This window comes from Cuculus canorus, chromosome 13, assembly GCF_017976375.1.
Source record: "Cuculus canorus isolate bCucCan1 chromosome 13, bCucCan1.pri, whole genome shotgun sequence".
Classification (NCBI taxonomy): domain Eukaryota; kingdom Metazoa; phylum Chordata; class Aves; order Cuculiformes; family Cuculidae; genus Cuculus; species Cuculus canorus.
In genome coordinates, this window is record NC_071413.1 from 3299169 (window position 1) to 3315034 (window position 15866).

General features: G+C 41.0%; 1 long non-coding RNA gene across 1 annotated transcript in view; it reads left to right on the plus strand.

Annotated features, from left to right (window-relative positions):
• Window positions 1–562: 562 nt before the first annotated feature.
• The window catches only part of LOC128853497 (uncharacterized), a 30547-nt gene continuing 15243 nt past the window's right edge, over window positions 563–15866 (plus strand). Inside the window, exon 1 of the long non-coding RNA XR_008452066.1 lies at window positions 563–602. This is a non-coding gene — a long non-coding RNA (uncharacterized LOC128853497). The remainder of the gene's footprint in view (window positions 603–15866) is intronic.

Below are 15866 nucleotides of genomic sequence, written 5' to 3' on the forward strand. Positions count from 1 at the left end.
AAAGCTATCCTGCTTAATGAGTTTTTATACTGAAAGTCCGTGCAATACAGAAAAAGGTCATTTGAGAAGCACAGTTGTAGTGATGATGGAAGCAGGAGAGAAGGCTGTGCAACTGTGGGCTTGCTCCTCTGCTCTGGGAGGTGGATGTCAGGTGTTGAGCGTTTCAGCAGGGACTGCAACCTTTTCTCCATCCTCTGGCTATGGGCAAGGCAGTGCTGATGTGGGGCAGCTGTGTAACCTTGAATCAGGCTGGTGTGGAAGAAAGCTGTGATTGGGCTGGTTGGGGTCTTTCTTCCTTTGTTCAGGAGTTGTGTTTAAGCTCAGTTCCCTGCCTGAGCTACTCTGTGTGTGTGCCTGTACCTGGCCCAGTGTCTTGCTGACCCTGACCTTGCCTTGGCTTCTTGGCTTGACCTTGGGCCTGCTTCGTTGCTGCAAACTTGTCTGGTGAGTGCGGGGCTGTGGCTGACCCTGGATAATGCCACTGGACCTGCTCGGCTTGCTCGGAGACTATGGGACTGCATTGCTTGTGGGGTCCTTCACTGCCTTGCTTTGCCGGCCCGGCTCCCAGCTCGCCTCTCTAGCAGAAATCTTTCTGCTCCCAGGTATGTGTTTGAATCTTTTTTTCCCTCTCTTGAGAATAAATTCCTGTCCTGTTGGTCTGAGTGTCCATGAGAATGGACAAGTTTGGATGAGAGGATGAACTTGTGGAAATATATGAAGTGTGATTTTTCTGACAGGGTATTGATTTGATCATAAAAAATAAATTGTACTGTTCTGTGTTTGTGGATGGTGTTTTACATCAAAACAGTAGCTGTTGTGTGTTTTGGTGATGTTAAAAAAACCCAAGATATGTAATCGATGATTATACCTTAAATTATTTGGACAAGAGGCTGGATCTGTCTTGTGTTCCAAGGGAAGGAGACTATATAATCTATTACCATTTTTGTTGGCTTGAAAATTCAGAGCTGGAAAAGGACAAATAGGCACTGATAAGTATTTCTACTGCAGGTTTCCTAAATGAGGAATTTTGCATTTAATAGGTGTGTGTCATGCCTAGACCACATCATTCTCAGCTGTGCAAGCCAGTGAGCTAATGCTGCCTGTGCCCATGGGAGGTCTTAACCAGGTTCATGTGTGCAAGTGCCTGATTTGGGAGAGCATGCTAAAATATGAAGATAGTAATGAGGATTTGGTGTGAGTTCAAAAATAATCTGCTAAATTTTGAAGAATAACATAGTGCTAACACTAAATACAGCTCATGATTTGATAGCAGGTAACTAATTCTTTCATGAGAAGAAATTATGAAATAAAACGGTACTTTGATGTAAAAACCTTGCACTTTGTCAAAAATCTTCCTCTACTGTGACTGGCTTGTGACTCGTGGCAGCTTCTTTGGCAGAGTAGGATAGAAGGATTCCCCATTGCATGCAAAGCTGAAGCCTGGTAGAGCTACTGTGTGCAGTGCTTCTTCTCGGGCTGAGTGTTCCACTCTCTTCTCTGGAGAGTTGCCCACTGGGGAGCCCTGTGGTGGTCTTCTTATCTAGAGGGCACCATGTTATGGTCAGTGACTCAAGGAGGATGTCTGGGCTCTACAGCCACAATCCAGGGTGGAGGGTCCCAATCTCGTTTATTAGTTGAGCCTTACTTGAGACAAACACTGCTCCGGCTCTGTGCTTGGCATCACCCCTTGTAACTGGCTCGGCGCCACTCTTGCCTATCTGACCTTCCCTTTTGGAGACTCTTTCTCCAAGGCTGCTTTGGTGTTCTCTGCTGACTACTCCGCTCTTTCTCTGGCAGTTTGAGTCTGGCACTAAACTTCTGGAGGACTGTGAAAGCCTCTCGGGTGCTGCTGTGCCACACTCACAGCTGTGGACATCATGCCAGCTGGGGTGCTGCCCTTGTCCCACACCGGGCTGTACCTTGCCTGCAGAAGCCTGCTTGTTCTGTGGATATAAAGCAGTTAGTGTGACGAAGACAGTTACAGGGCTTAAGGAAAATAAATACAGTATGCGTAATAATTAATGATAGATTCACTGTATTGGAGGCTGCTCTTAATTTTCAGCTTTGACAGGTCATTATTAAAGGACCAGACATGTTTTAGAAAGGCTGAGTGTAAGCATTACTTCATATCTTTGCTATGAACACTTGGTGGAGCTCTGCTTGCCCTTCTTTTTACTTTTTTTTCTTTTTCCCTCAGAAAAGAGGAATGTTTTCTCTTTGTGAATAGGTGTAAAGTACCAGCTTGTGCCAAGATGCTTGGTATTTGGCCTCCTCACATGCTTGCAGGACATGAGTTGCATGTAAAGCAGGAGAAGAGTAGAGAGTTGGGACAATGGATATTGGGGAGTAATTCAAAGATTTAAAAGAAATCTCAGACATTGCAGGGAGACAAAGATTATAATGAAAATAAAGGCAAGAGAAGGTATAAGGGCAAAACTTTGTTGGGCAAGAGAAGTGTTGCTTTTTTTTTTTTCAGAGGCCACACAGCCATGCAGCTTTTCTGTGTTTCTTGGCAAGTACGTTCGTTCTGTGTAACTGAAGCATTGCGGTGGAGTTCTTTGGTAAGAACTTGGGTAAAAAAAAATCTACAGTGGTACTATGCCCTGACTCTTCCTGTTGTCTTCATCCCTCTATTCCCCATGTTGGTTTCTCTGTGGGCAGAGTGGTGGAGAGAAAAGAGGTAGAGGCACCTACATGGTTTTTGTCCCTCTGTATGAATGTCCTCATCTGAATTTTTATTTGAAATCCAGAGAACTGTCTTTTAAATAGGTCAAACTTGAGGCCACTTTGAAACTTCATGTTAAGCAAGTGAACCAAATCTCCTCTGTTTCACAGCTTAATTCAATAAATAGTTGTTCCAGTTTGCCTGTGATCTACTGTGTTCCTTGATCGGGCTAACAGCTGCTGCCTGGCATGTTTTCAAGTTAGCCAGAACTCATGCATTACACCCTCCTGGGGCAGGAGCGGGAGGCAGGAGTAGGTCAGTGCCCTCGCTGTGGATCAGAGGTGTTTTGAGATTTGCTCTGGAGGAACTTGCACCCACCCTCCTTGATTAATTTGGTGGAAGGGTGCCTGGTTGCCCAAGGAGTCAGAAGCAACTGGAGCTGATACCAGCTCCACTGGTTCTCCGTTTACTGAAGACAGTGTTGTGAGTTTAATTGCGCCGTTGTATGCAGCCATGTCGGCTAAGGCTGGACCTTTGTCTCTGAAGTAGAACAGCATGCTCTGTTCTGTGCTAAATGACTGTTACAAAGGGTGACGGTAATGTATGGCCCTGACACGGCCTCCTAATGATGCAGAGTGGGAAAGGCCAACTGGGTGGCTTAAAAGTTTTCAAAAGTAATTGGAACTAGAAGAAAAATTGAAGGTGTTGTATTCATCTATGAGCAGATTGAGTATTCTCGCTGATGCTAAAGGACCTTTGTCCACCTCTGGCACTACGAATTTACTTTGCAGATGAGATTTAGCTGAATTACCAATTCCTAAATAGAAAACCATTTTCAGAAATCTTGAATGCTGTTATAATTCCTTAATAGAATTGCCCCCCCCACAGATGCACTTAAAGATTAGAAATGCTTGCCAAGAATTAAGTAATCTCTTCCTGAAGTTATATACTTCTGAAATAACACTAATTATTGCTCAAAATACCTCAGTTTTAAAGGTCTTTTTCTTGTTGTTTAACGTATTTCTATACCACTCCTTAGGAAGAATACATGGCAATATGTCCTATCGAATTCTCTCCCAATGCAAGACTTCACACCTATTTTAAACAAAAATTAGTGTGAATGTAAACAAATCAAAATTACTCCTCAGCATATCTGAATGAGAGTTGATGTTTACCTTTTTTTGCATAGAAATTATCATTCTAAAGTATTTCACAAAATAGCAACAGGCCCAACATCAGTACCTAAAAAATAATTATTTAAACTACTGTAATGTAATATGTACTTTGCTGTATCGGTGACTCTGTGTTACAAGAAAAACCTAATGCAAGACTGAAATCCCCAATTTTTACTCAAAATTTCCCATGTGTAGGAACCTTGAATTTGGTTTTTTTCTTTCCTACTGAAAATAACTATTAGATTTTCTTTAGGCTTCAGGGAGACCTTATAGGGGCCTTTCTGTACTGATGGGAGCCTAAAAGAAATATGAGGACAGACCTTTTAGAAGAGCCTGTTGCAGTAAGGCAAGGGCCAATCGTTTTAAACTAAAATAGGGCAGATTTAGATGAAGGAAGAATTTTTTACACTGAGGGTGGTGGAACACTGGCACAGGTTGCCCAGAGAGGTAGTAGGAGCCCCATCCCCGGAAGCATTCAAGGTTAGGTTGGATGGAACTCTGAGCAAGCTGGTCTGGTTGAAGCTGTCCCTCCTCGCTGCAGGGGTTGGACTGGATGAGCTTTAAAGGTCCCTTTCACTCCAAACCATTCTATGATCGTAAGAATTATTTTTGGAAACTGGGATGAGTTTTCCATGAGATCTACAACCCCTACCTATTTTGGCTTTACCTTTCACACGTGAAAATTTGTTTGACTAAGAGATCAGCATTTTGGCATAGAAAATGAGGGCTGGCTGGTGTCCAGGTGTCACTGAGATATGTTACTTTGAGTTATTTATTTATTTTTAATAAGCAGGGCAGTCACTAATGGGATGCAGACCAGGATGCACATTCAAGCTCATGAAGATTTATTAGGTTGCTGCTGTTCCCCACTCATTTAATTAACCGTGCTGGGTACCAGGCATACGCTCTAATCAGAGGCTGAGCTCTTCCTTCCTCTTAGTGTTTGGGAAACATCCACCCCTGCACAAGAGCAAGGAGGAGATGGAGGCATCTTCAGGAAGGTTTTTGCTACATGCAGCTTCGTGTGTATCGACACACCCAGGGAAGCTCCTGTGTGCACCAGCCCACCACGACTGACATCTGTTGGCCGGAAAGTCCTAGAATTCATTTTTTCAGAGATCAAATGGAAGACTACTCAGAAAAGCCCAGCTTGATTACAGCAGGCTGACACGGCGTCAGGAAGTGGAGGTCACGGCTCACTGCCTTGATGGAATTCTTTGAAGATATTACTGCTCAGGAGATGTCAGGGACAAGCTATAAAGACGGCACCTAATGCTTGCCAAAGTGGGTCTGAAAATGATGATGTGCTTAATCTGTGTTTCAAGACTCTGCATTTTCTAATCTGTTTTTATTAAGCTGTATGTGCTCCCCTGCATTTACGAAGTGCAACCAAAGCCAGTGTTGTGTCACCGATGAGGTTTTGTAAAAATGACTTAAGTGGTGCACAATGAGTGAGTTTTGCCAGATTAATAGTGACAAATACAGACCCAAGCAACAGAGTATGAAGATACAACAGGACATAATCTTTTGAAAGCTTCTCACAGTAGAACTTGTTTAAATTCCTTTTCATTTTTATATTGGAAATTCAGGGGCAAGGATGGGGGATTAAAATACTGCTTATCAGAATGCATGGTCTGGGCTTGTATGTGTGTATAGACAAATCAGGCTCTTTTCTGAAAGACTTGGAATTGGCTGAAGCTATAATCTCTGTAACTCCATCCCTTCTTCCCCAGTGGAGCCAGTCCTTCAGCAGCTGCTCCATGGGGATTCATCTTCTGCAAAGGCAAAGGGGTGAGATAACAAGGGCAACATCTCTGTGCCCAAATTGACCCTCAGACACGTATGCTGTCCCTGTTAAGAGTTGCGCAGACATAAGTAATGTTACCTGGTAGGTTGAGGTGATTCTTTATCATATCATGTTCCATCATTAATAACACTGGATGCTGAAGGACAGCCTGTTGAGTCTGGGAGGAAGATGTAACAACCTTCCTCTGTTTCCCAAAATATTTATTTCTTATCTCCACCCATTTAGAGAATCTGGACTGAGTTTTGGTGCCTGGTGCACAATAGGTCCTTAGTCATTTAGAAGGGAGAGAGATGTTGCCCTCAGTAGTGATGTATGCTAATTCTGGCATCTTTGTGAACACTGTTGATATTGTGCAGTTTTAGTCAGATGGCAAATTTAGGGAATACCAATACATAGAACAACATCGTGGCTGTAAGATGTCATTGTGTCTGTAAAGGGTTGAGGTATGAGAAACCACCTGAGGGTATAGGACCTCCAGGGCTATAGAGGTCGTTGGCAGCTGGACCAACCAAAATGTGGGTTTTCTCCAGAGAAAATGTTGAAGACTAAGCAATGATGATAAAAGGAGGAAGTTAAATTAATAAAACTGCCTCATTGGCACATCTCAAGAAAGAGAAGGAAACGTTAGGGGAAATGAAGATACAGATTTGTGTTTCAGGCTTCTACTTACACCCAGAAACTGAAAGTAGCCTGCACAGCAGAGCTCTTCATTCAGATGCCTGTTTGAATGAAAGTTCCACATGAAATATGGAATAATATCAAACTGGGGCTTGTGTATGGCATTCATTTCAGTTGCTGGCAAGCTGAACAAGGGTGAAGAAATACACTGTTCAGCCTTTGCATTTAGGAAGCAATAGAGAGGCCGTGTCAAGGCTGAGAGCTAAAATCATAGATAGGAAACACAGAATTAAATTTAGATTGTCTCCCTGTGCCTATGTGTTCCTTCTAGTATATAAGCTGCCACTTCAATATATATGCAGCAGACGCCTCTTTTACAGCTGTGGGTTTGACAAAGTATAGCACAGGTATTGGGTGGGTTTTTTTAGATTCCCATGGCATTATTAAGTCTTTTGCTAAAGAAATCATGCCAGACACAGGGTTTGTGCGTTTACTTTATCAGTATTATAACTTCTGAGTTTGGGGCCAACTTCTAACCAAATTTGGTTGTTCTTAAAGTGATGTGAAAATAGTTGGGGAGAAAGTGGAAAGAAACTTTGACTTTTTCTGAGGGGAAAAGCTGTATTCAGTAGAGAATCCTCTGAGGGCTTCCATCTTGAGACATAAAATGTATGAGAAATAATACTTTATTTTGTTGCCGAATGAACTATTTGTCCTAACATCTTAACAAGATCTTTAAAAAGTTACGTTTAAAGAGAATTGCCTCTATAATTTTAAGGCTCTTAGTCCTGTGTGCTACCAATTTTTATGGGCAAGACTAGTCTTGGCAGATCATTAGGTTCATTAATTTCTTCAAAGCTATTCCCCATTATGCTTGTGCATAAATACTTGCAAGACCAGGCCTTCTCTGAAACTACATAAATGCTCAAAAGAGCTCTTTACTGTGGCTGGAATGAAACATCTTCAGTGATGGTGCATCACATTCTCCAGGATTATTGGTTTTTTTAAATTAAAAAGGAGGAAACTGTAACATTCAGCTTGCTTGTGAGGCAGAGAACTGAGCTGGTGCCCTGTGTAAGTAGACTTAATGGCCCTCTGCTCCAGCACAGTATGGCTGGGAAAAACAAACTCTGGAAATATTAGATAAAGAAATTTTATTTTATGAATTATGGTGGTAGGAAAATGCCTGCAAAGTGCCATTGTGTTTACATAGTTTTAAAAAAATTGATAAATGTTCTAAGAGTATTTACACAGGGGAATGGGAGCTGAATCAAATGTTAAAAAAAACCAACCAACAGTTGCTCTTGATTATTTAAAAAATACAAAAAAATACCCTACTCTGATGTCAGTGGCACTGTTTTTTAAGATTTAAAATTAGCATTGAACAGTCTGTTCTGGGAGCCCATGGATTTAGTACATTTTTCTTTCACCGCAGTCAGCAACGGGTTGACCAGCACCGCTCTCCCTGCTTCAAGTGCTGTAGCTGGTTGGTCAGGAATGTAAAACTAAAATGAACAACAGTGAGGAGGAATTATTAGGATTGTTTACAAATTTAGATTTGCATGAGGGAGCGGAGATGTTGACAGTTATACTTTAAGAATCAAGCTACTGCAGCTGGATAAACATTTATTGGCTATCTCAAGGCCTTTCTCTTTCCCCACCCCCACGGCAGAGAATGAACCAAATGCCAAGTCCAAGCTAATCTGAAAAATAATAGAGCGGCTTTCAACAAAACCTATTTATCTATGAGGTCAAAAAGACTCAGCCTAGTTACACTCCTAGATAGGCTCTTGACAACATCGTCATACTATCTGGAGGCCAGGCGTTGTAGTGTTACAGACCACCCAGAATTATTGCTCCCACAAGGCAATGATAATGGTGGTATGATTTCACTGCCTACAGACTTGAACTAACCTTTTAATAGCTTGAGCAGCCATGGGAAACACACTGCATCGTTGTGTTTTATGGATCGGTTTTCCTGGATGCTTTTTAGTCACCATTAAAACCATGTTGGTTGATTAAAAAAGTGCAGAAAAATTGTAAGAAAAGAAATGGCAAATCAAGTTGTTATCAGTGTGCAGAGCTAAACCAAAGCTAGCTGTGATTTAATGCAGAGGTTTTATCTTCTTGGGCTCTAGGATGTTTGACACAGCAGAATTCTATCAGACTCCTTATAGAAGTTGAATATCTGATGTTTCTTACTGCAAAAGATAACAGTCTGTTCTCTAGAATGAAAGTGTGAATGCATCCCAATGCAAAGAACTCTGGTTTTGGAATCTGTAGGGAAAACTTCTAGGGTCTTTGTGTGCATCAGCAATGCAAGTCTGAGTGCAGCCTACAGGAAATAACCACTTGCAAAAGCTTTACTGACCTTGTGCTGAGAAAAGGTTGTAGAAATAACTTCTCGTAAATCCATTCTGATTGCTGAACGGTCTCCAAGTTGATAGACAGTCCCATATGTATATCTGATTTTAAAACAAAGCATACCCCAACAACCTTGAGGATGTTTTTGCAGAGCTTGAGTTTCTAGTCTTGCTACCTCTCCGGTCAAAAGAAATTGTGCCATAGTTTGTATGGGAGCAGATTTGGCTTAAGAAATGGGCAGCTTTCATGGGGAAATGTTTGTACACATGGAGATCTGTTTGTTTAAGTGCTGGTTTACATACTCAAGCACCATTTGCATAAAGCAGCATATTTGGGCCCAGCTGTTCATAAATACTGCAAGGTGCATGCAAGTCTCCTTTTCTTCATTACTGTTTGGAGTAGTGTGCTACTACCCAACTATAGCTGAAAAGGAACACGATCTCTTTGTCTTTTTCTTCTCACCCTCCAAGCTTCCCCACCTCCCAAAACCTACAAGGTAATTGAGTTATGGAAATGATTGTGTTGCTTTCCTGGAAAATCTTGATATATCTACAAATAGCTTGCAGATAAGGTCTGTTTCTGTTTGTTACAGTTGTGCACACATGAGTTATGTTACCTGGTAAGTTGAGATTAATCTTTTTATATCATGTTACCACCATGGATAATTGATAGCAAATACTTTAATCAACGTGCTTTCTCTTTTCCTCGGTTGTTACGCTGGAGTTCTTTTAGGTGGTTATGGTTGATGTTTGGGGCTTTTTTCCAGTGTATTAGGATGTAGTGACTAACATCGCTATGTTTGTGGTGGGGTTTAAGTGAATGGTTTGTTTGTTTCACTGGACACATTTTCAATTCCGAATATTGAAGTCACATCTAGTACCAAGTGGGAATGATGCCATTATTGTCTTACCAAGAACCTGCCAGACTTGTGACTGCAATTTCACGCTTTGAGCTGTAATTTAGCATAAACACAAATATTTGCGAAAACATAAGATTAGACAGAATTCCTGTTAGCCTCCAGTGGGTCCTCCATGGCCACACATAGTGTTGTGATCCCTAGTGTATGAGCTGTTTTCCAGTGATTATTAGCTCTGGTATCTGGAAGAGCACATGTAGAGGAAAAGGCAGGGAATGCTCTGGTGTTTCCCTCCCAGCTCCTTCAAGTGACTTTGATCCCAAGAACTCTCAGAATTCAAAACCCTTCAACACTTTCAGTGATTATAAAGGTGAATACTGGATATCATATGCTTTTTGGCTTGAACTAACCTCCTAGAGACACAGATAGAGAAAAATGTTAGGTGGAGATTGTCAGGAATACTTCTATATGGCTAAAACCAGGTTTCATTTATATCAGGATACTGTAAATTAAAGCTGCCTTTCCACAGTCAGTGTGATCCACTTTAAAGCAGCAGCTCTTATTTACTGTCTTGCCATATAGAAAACTTGTCATGGAAACAGAGATGTTTGTGTGATTTTTCTTTTTTTACTATATCATATTAGTCATAGATTTTTGTGGGGTATTTTTCCCTGTTTATTTTGTAAACCACAAAGAAATGTCCCACTCCTCTGTTGTTGTTGTTGTTAATTCCATGTGCAGCATGCCAGGATAATGAGGTGTCACGGAAACATCTCTTGCTGAGTAGATGCATTTCACAGCCAGCAGAGCATGGGGTGTGGTGTGCCGTTCTCAGCAGCTTGAGTCATGTAGACCAGGAGAAAGGCTCCTCTGCTCCGTTGATTTGGCAGCAAATGGCCCTGTGATGTCTATAAAAACTGGAATAACCTTGTGGTGCTTCTCAAAGGATGGATGGTTTGGGCTGTGATGCACTTCTTAGTCTGATCTTTAGAGAGAGCTGTAAAGTCTTCCCCTATTTAATTTTCTGGATGAAGAAGGTCTTTTGTTGAGTCAAGTCCCAAAGGCTTGATCTTGTTTGAAAACTGGCTCAGGTGCTTACCTTTGAGAGAGGGCAGGCTGTGATACCATGCCATCTACGTCCACAGTGATGTGATCCCCCAGTGTCATACGGAGCAGCATCTCCAGTTCCTTGTCTTTTTCACCTTCCTCAACTCATCCAAGTTCTGGGCAAAGCAACCCACTCTGCTCACCTTGGCACAGCCCCCAGCTGGAGGCACCTGGAACATCATCTATTTCCTATGAAGTCTTAGATCAAACCTTGCAACCTTTCACAATCCAGCTGAATCTCTTGGTGCATTTTGGGAATATCCAGTGCAGCTGAATCCAGCAAACAGTCTGTGAACTATTCCTCTGTGTGTTGTTTTATCTGTTTTGATGTGCCGCTTGGAAAGCCTTCCAGCTACCAGTGGTATTGTTCCAGATGTGGGTATTCTCTTCCAAAGTGAGAGACTGCCCATTGCCCAAAACACCAAGAAAATGTCACTGTCTGAGATCTCCCAGTAATCTGAGCACAGTTCTTGCTTAGAGAGTGCAGTGGTGACATTGCGTGTCCTGAGACCTGAAACAAAACTCTCCAAGATCTGCACTAGAAAGGCTGGTAAAAACACTGTAAGATGTGAGAGGAATAAAATGATTGCTGGAATTTTAATTCTTCCTTTTTGTTTTCTCTGGATTGGTCTAGTTTTTATCACCTCTTTTTTCCCTAACTTTAGAATGGAGCATAACTAGTAGAAAAGACAGCTCCAAAGGAAATCTCAGATTTGAATGTGCATTTATCTGTGATCCTAGGGAAGTCTGGAAAATTCAGTTAAGTTTTTGGAAAGATGACTGTATTCTCATTGCTCTGACCAAGGACTATATTTTATGTTTTTGACAATTCTCTAATGCTTTGCTGAAAGCTTTGAGCCTGTTTTTTGCTTTGAAGTTACTCAGGTGGATTTTTGTGGTTAAAGCCCATGACTGGGAGGACAATCCTGTGTTGCACCCTAAATGTCAGCAAGTAAATAGCTTCTGCTTTCTCCCTTGCAAATGGGGGTTCCCATCCTGGGAAGAGCAGCATATATTTCTCAAGCCTTGAGGTCATACGAATACAACATGTTTGAGTGGATTTTGGGTGGATGGTTTGGTTGGTTTATTTGTTTCCAATGGAGATGACAGAGCCCATCATTACAATTACCTGCTCCTTATTTCTCATTTATCAAAGCAGTCTGCAGCCAGTAGCCTATTCTTAGCTTGGCGATGAATCTCGTCTCTGAGAGGTCAGATTCTAAAGGGCAGAGAGGATTTCTCTGCAGTCATCCCAAATGCCATGCAAGAAACACACTGGCGTATGAGAGTAAATAATATTGCAGTATGAACATGTTGCATCCTCTGCTTTTTGTGAACCATCAGTATGTCCCCAGGGAAGGGAATGTGCTGCACTGCTTTAGGTATTCGAGGATAATAAAGTCCTAACTGCAAGTTTGTAGAAGTTAAATTAGTCAGTGGACCTGGCACGTCCAACAGACACTTAAAAATATAGAGAGTGGGACCTTTTAATGTTCTGTAAGTTAAGTTTTAATTTAAATGAGATCTTGGACATTAAACCACTGTGCAGCTGTAACAATGTGAAGGATTTATTTCTTTAATAGAAAATAAAAAGATGCATCCAGTCCTGTGAAATATTTTAGCATTTTTCCCTCTGAAAAGCTGATTTTGCCTTGGAAAGGAGAGCTATTTTTATCTTCATAAATCTGCTATTTATCTTGTAACCATAAGAGATGCAAGCACGAATCTCAGTTGACTTCAAAATCAGATGAAAATGTGTCCAAAATATTTGCAATGAAATGTACTGCTAGGAAACAGCTTTCAAAATTTCATTTAATAATGGAAAACAATCTGTCTTGCCAAAACTTTCCCTATATGTTTAACAGGATTTTAGTTTAAAAAGTTTATTTCCTACTTAATAGCAGAACAGCTGCATTTTGAATGCAAGGTTTTTCATGTTCTGCTGTTTGGAAAACTTATATTCAAACACTCCTGAAGTAAATGTAACAATTTGTTATGTTTCTCTGTTTGCCAAATGTGAAATAGTTACTAATATTTCTGTTCTGGTGATTTAATTGTTTTAGCTCAGTCATATCAATACCTGAGAAACAGCCTTGCGAATGTGAAATTTGCATAGAAGACTCAGTGTCACCTATTTTTGATGCAAAATAATCGTATAATCTTAAAAAAGGTATTTTTTTTAGGAAAACACAGAGGGGGTGTATTTGCCAATTTTTTTAAACACAATATACTTTATTAAATGAATAAAACTATAGTACTATAAATGCATGATGGGTCTGCATTAGACAGTGTCTCTTGTGCAAGGAATATACTCAATGCACTGACCCAAAGGTTACCGCTAGACCATTTCGAGATCCATGGTAAAAGGATCTTCCTGACCTTAAAATTAAGAGGTTTTTTTTGCCCCAGTTTGGCTTGTGCATGTGGATTTTATCTAGCGATTCTCCATGTTCAGCAACTCACGAATTTGCTAGGCTCCTAAGCATTATAAATATTCTGCTCTGGGCTTTTGTAGGCAAGACAATAACTTTTCACATAGGACAATTTGAAGTGATGTGACCACAGGGAATAGAGAGAGAAGATAAATGCTAAGATTAGAGATTGTAAGACTATTTTGGGCTGAATGAAATGTAATCAAAATGTATCATTTTACTGGAACATCTCTGGGACCAGTGAGATGGGAGGAAGCATTGGGAGTAGAAAGATTGTTTGTACTTGGGGCATGAGAAAACAAGTACCTGCTGTGTATGAGAAAAAGCAGTTTTTCACTCCAGATCACTGGAATCTGGCAAGATGAATCTTCAACATGATGATCACACAACCCAGTGAAAACCCTAGCATCTACTCTTTTGTGTGTTTTCATGCATGTTGAGAGGAATTGTGTCAAAATATCCATCCTTTGTAGGACCTGTGTTCCTTGTGCTGTGCGGCATCAGGGAAACACAAAGGAGTACAAGATACAGATCTTTATAGTTGCCACAGAAAAGACTTGTTGACCTCGATCTGCTCTGGTTAGGATTGAGTCAAGCTATACTCATTAGATCTGGAGCCGATTACGTTCTTTGAACGTGATTTCTGTCGGAGTGAACAGTGCTCAGCTGCTCTTTGGGAGCTTCTGGTTGGAGTCGACTTGGTCATCCCTCTCTCTGTGTAGGTGTGTTTCTCTCCCGCAAGTCTTGTGTTCCTTCCCGTCTCCACCATTGCAAATATCAAGAAAGAGATTTTGTTCCTTTTTGCTGTCATTTTTGGGGAAATGAGTGAGATTGGGATTGCCGAGCAGACTGGCTTCCAAAAGAGTGAACCTGAAGCTGTGAAAGGGGCAGGAATTAATGTAAGAAAAAACAGTAAGGAAAAATAGATGTGAAATAATAGCAACCAATTTTGTACTGTACAAAACGTTGTGATTTGTCTTAACTAGGCCTTGCAGGACTTTGTCTGCTGCCCTTAATTGAGGTAAAAAGTGGTGTGGGATGATAACAAGAATGTACTAATGACTAACTGTAACTAAAACCTGTCCCAGATAAGCAACTCAGAAGTGCTTGCCCCAGGCAGTCTTTTATTATTTGCTTAGTTTTTGGTTCAGTGAGATGAACGACTTGTAACGCTTTAACTTGTACCTTCTTTGGAAGATGGAGTAAATGCACCTCATCCAGACAGTTTTCAGGTCTTGATTAAGCTATAAGTGGGGGTAACATTATTTTTTGCTGGTGTTGAAGGGCCAGCTTGCAGGTTATTGTGGTGACATTTGACTTTAGCAAGGCCCCACTCTCTGAATCCCATCATTTAGGACCGGAGCAGCAGGAACACACTGGTGTTGAATGCCAGCAGTCCTGTGGAAACCCAGATCAAGGCTTTATTGCATAGGGAAACTTTTTGTGAGTCTCGCTTCTAACATTTGCTGATAATATTCTAACTGTATTGATTTATATCAGAAATCCTTTCTCCATAAGTATCAGCTGTGTGATTCTCACACGTGGTATGTGAGGGTCTTTGCTAATGGGGAAGAAGATCTTGACCTTGGTTAATCTTCACACATAGTTTGCTTGCTGAAGTACAGTCCTTACGTTAACTCGACTGGCTCTCTCCTCTTAAGAACACAGATGACGTTAAGAGGGAAGGCTCGTTCAGTTCAAAACGTTGCCTCAGTTATCTTGAAGCATTGCTGGGGATACTATCACAGAAAGTAGAGTCCTTGTGTTTGAATTCTGTAAGGAACAACCACACAGACCTTGTGTTGTAGTTCAGTTCATTCAGAAACCATCCTTTAGTTATGTTTACTAAGTAGAAGTTCTCTGTTAGACAGAATTGGATTTATATAAGTACTAAATATTATATGTTTACACATTCACAGTATTTTTTTTCCCCTTGCCACAGACATCTGTTTCTAAATCTTTCTCTGGTGTCTATCACTGCAGAGTCAAAACAGCTTACAGATGTCAACAAATTATTTCTTGTGATACCGCTGGGAGATAGATACTGCTATTTCAGTTCTGTAGATGGGTTACTGAGGATTAAGCAAATTGCTCAAAGACAGACAGTGAGGGAAGGCAGGAGCAGAAGTGTTAAGTATTGTTCTTGCACCCACTTTTCAGACAACGCTGCAGAAATGAGCTCTCCATTCCACTGGCAGGAATCTGCTCTTGTGTATGACGCTGTCTCCCTTTAAAACTTTAAACTATGTCAGCGGGCCAGACATCCATGGTATCCACAAAAAGACTTGGAAACAAATGTCTCTGCACTGTGAGCCTTACTTGTTTTGGAAATCTCAACTTTGGAAACTTGTTCTACACAGAACTAGAGAGAGGCTCAAGTTGCAAAATGTGGTTCTTGTCTTTTTTTGTCACTTTGTTGACTTTTCAGCTCTGAGGTTTGGTGTCGGTTTGTATGCAGCCATAATAAGATCGCAGAGAAGTCTTTTTCAGTATGTGTGCAGGCCTTGGCAAAGCGTCTTGTAACATTATGTGTGTTTTTCCCTAAAAGAGATGTTGTTGCTCTTCATATAATACTTAGCTTCATTCCTAAGAACTGTTAGTACTTCATGTATTTAATTTCTTTTAGATTATCAATTTTATATGCTTAGTTGTGGTGCTGCACTGCTTTTGGGGTTCTGTGAGTAACTACTGCCTATACGTTCTCTTTCTGTGTGTAACTATGATCATGGTTGTGGGCTATTTGCCTGTTCAGCTTCTTATATGTAATTACAAATGATGCTGTATCTGAGGGAGTAGGTTCTCTGCTGATGGCAGCACTAAGTTACCTGTGTTTGGGCTGATT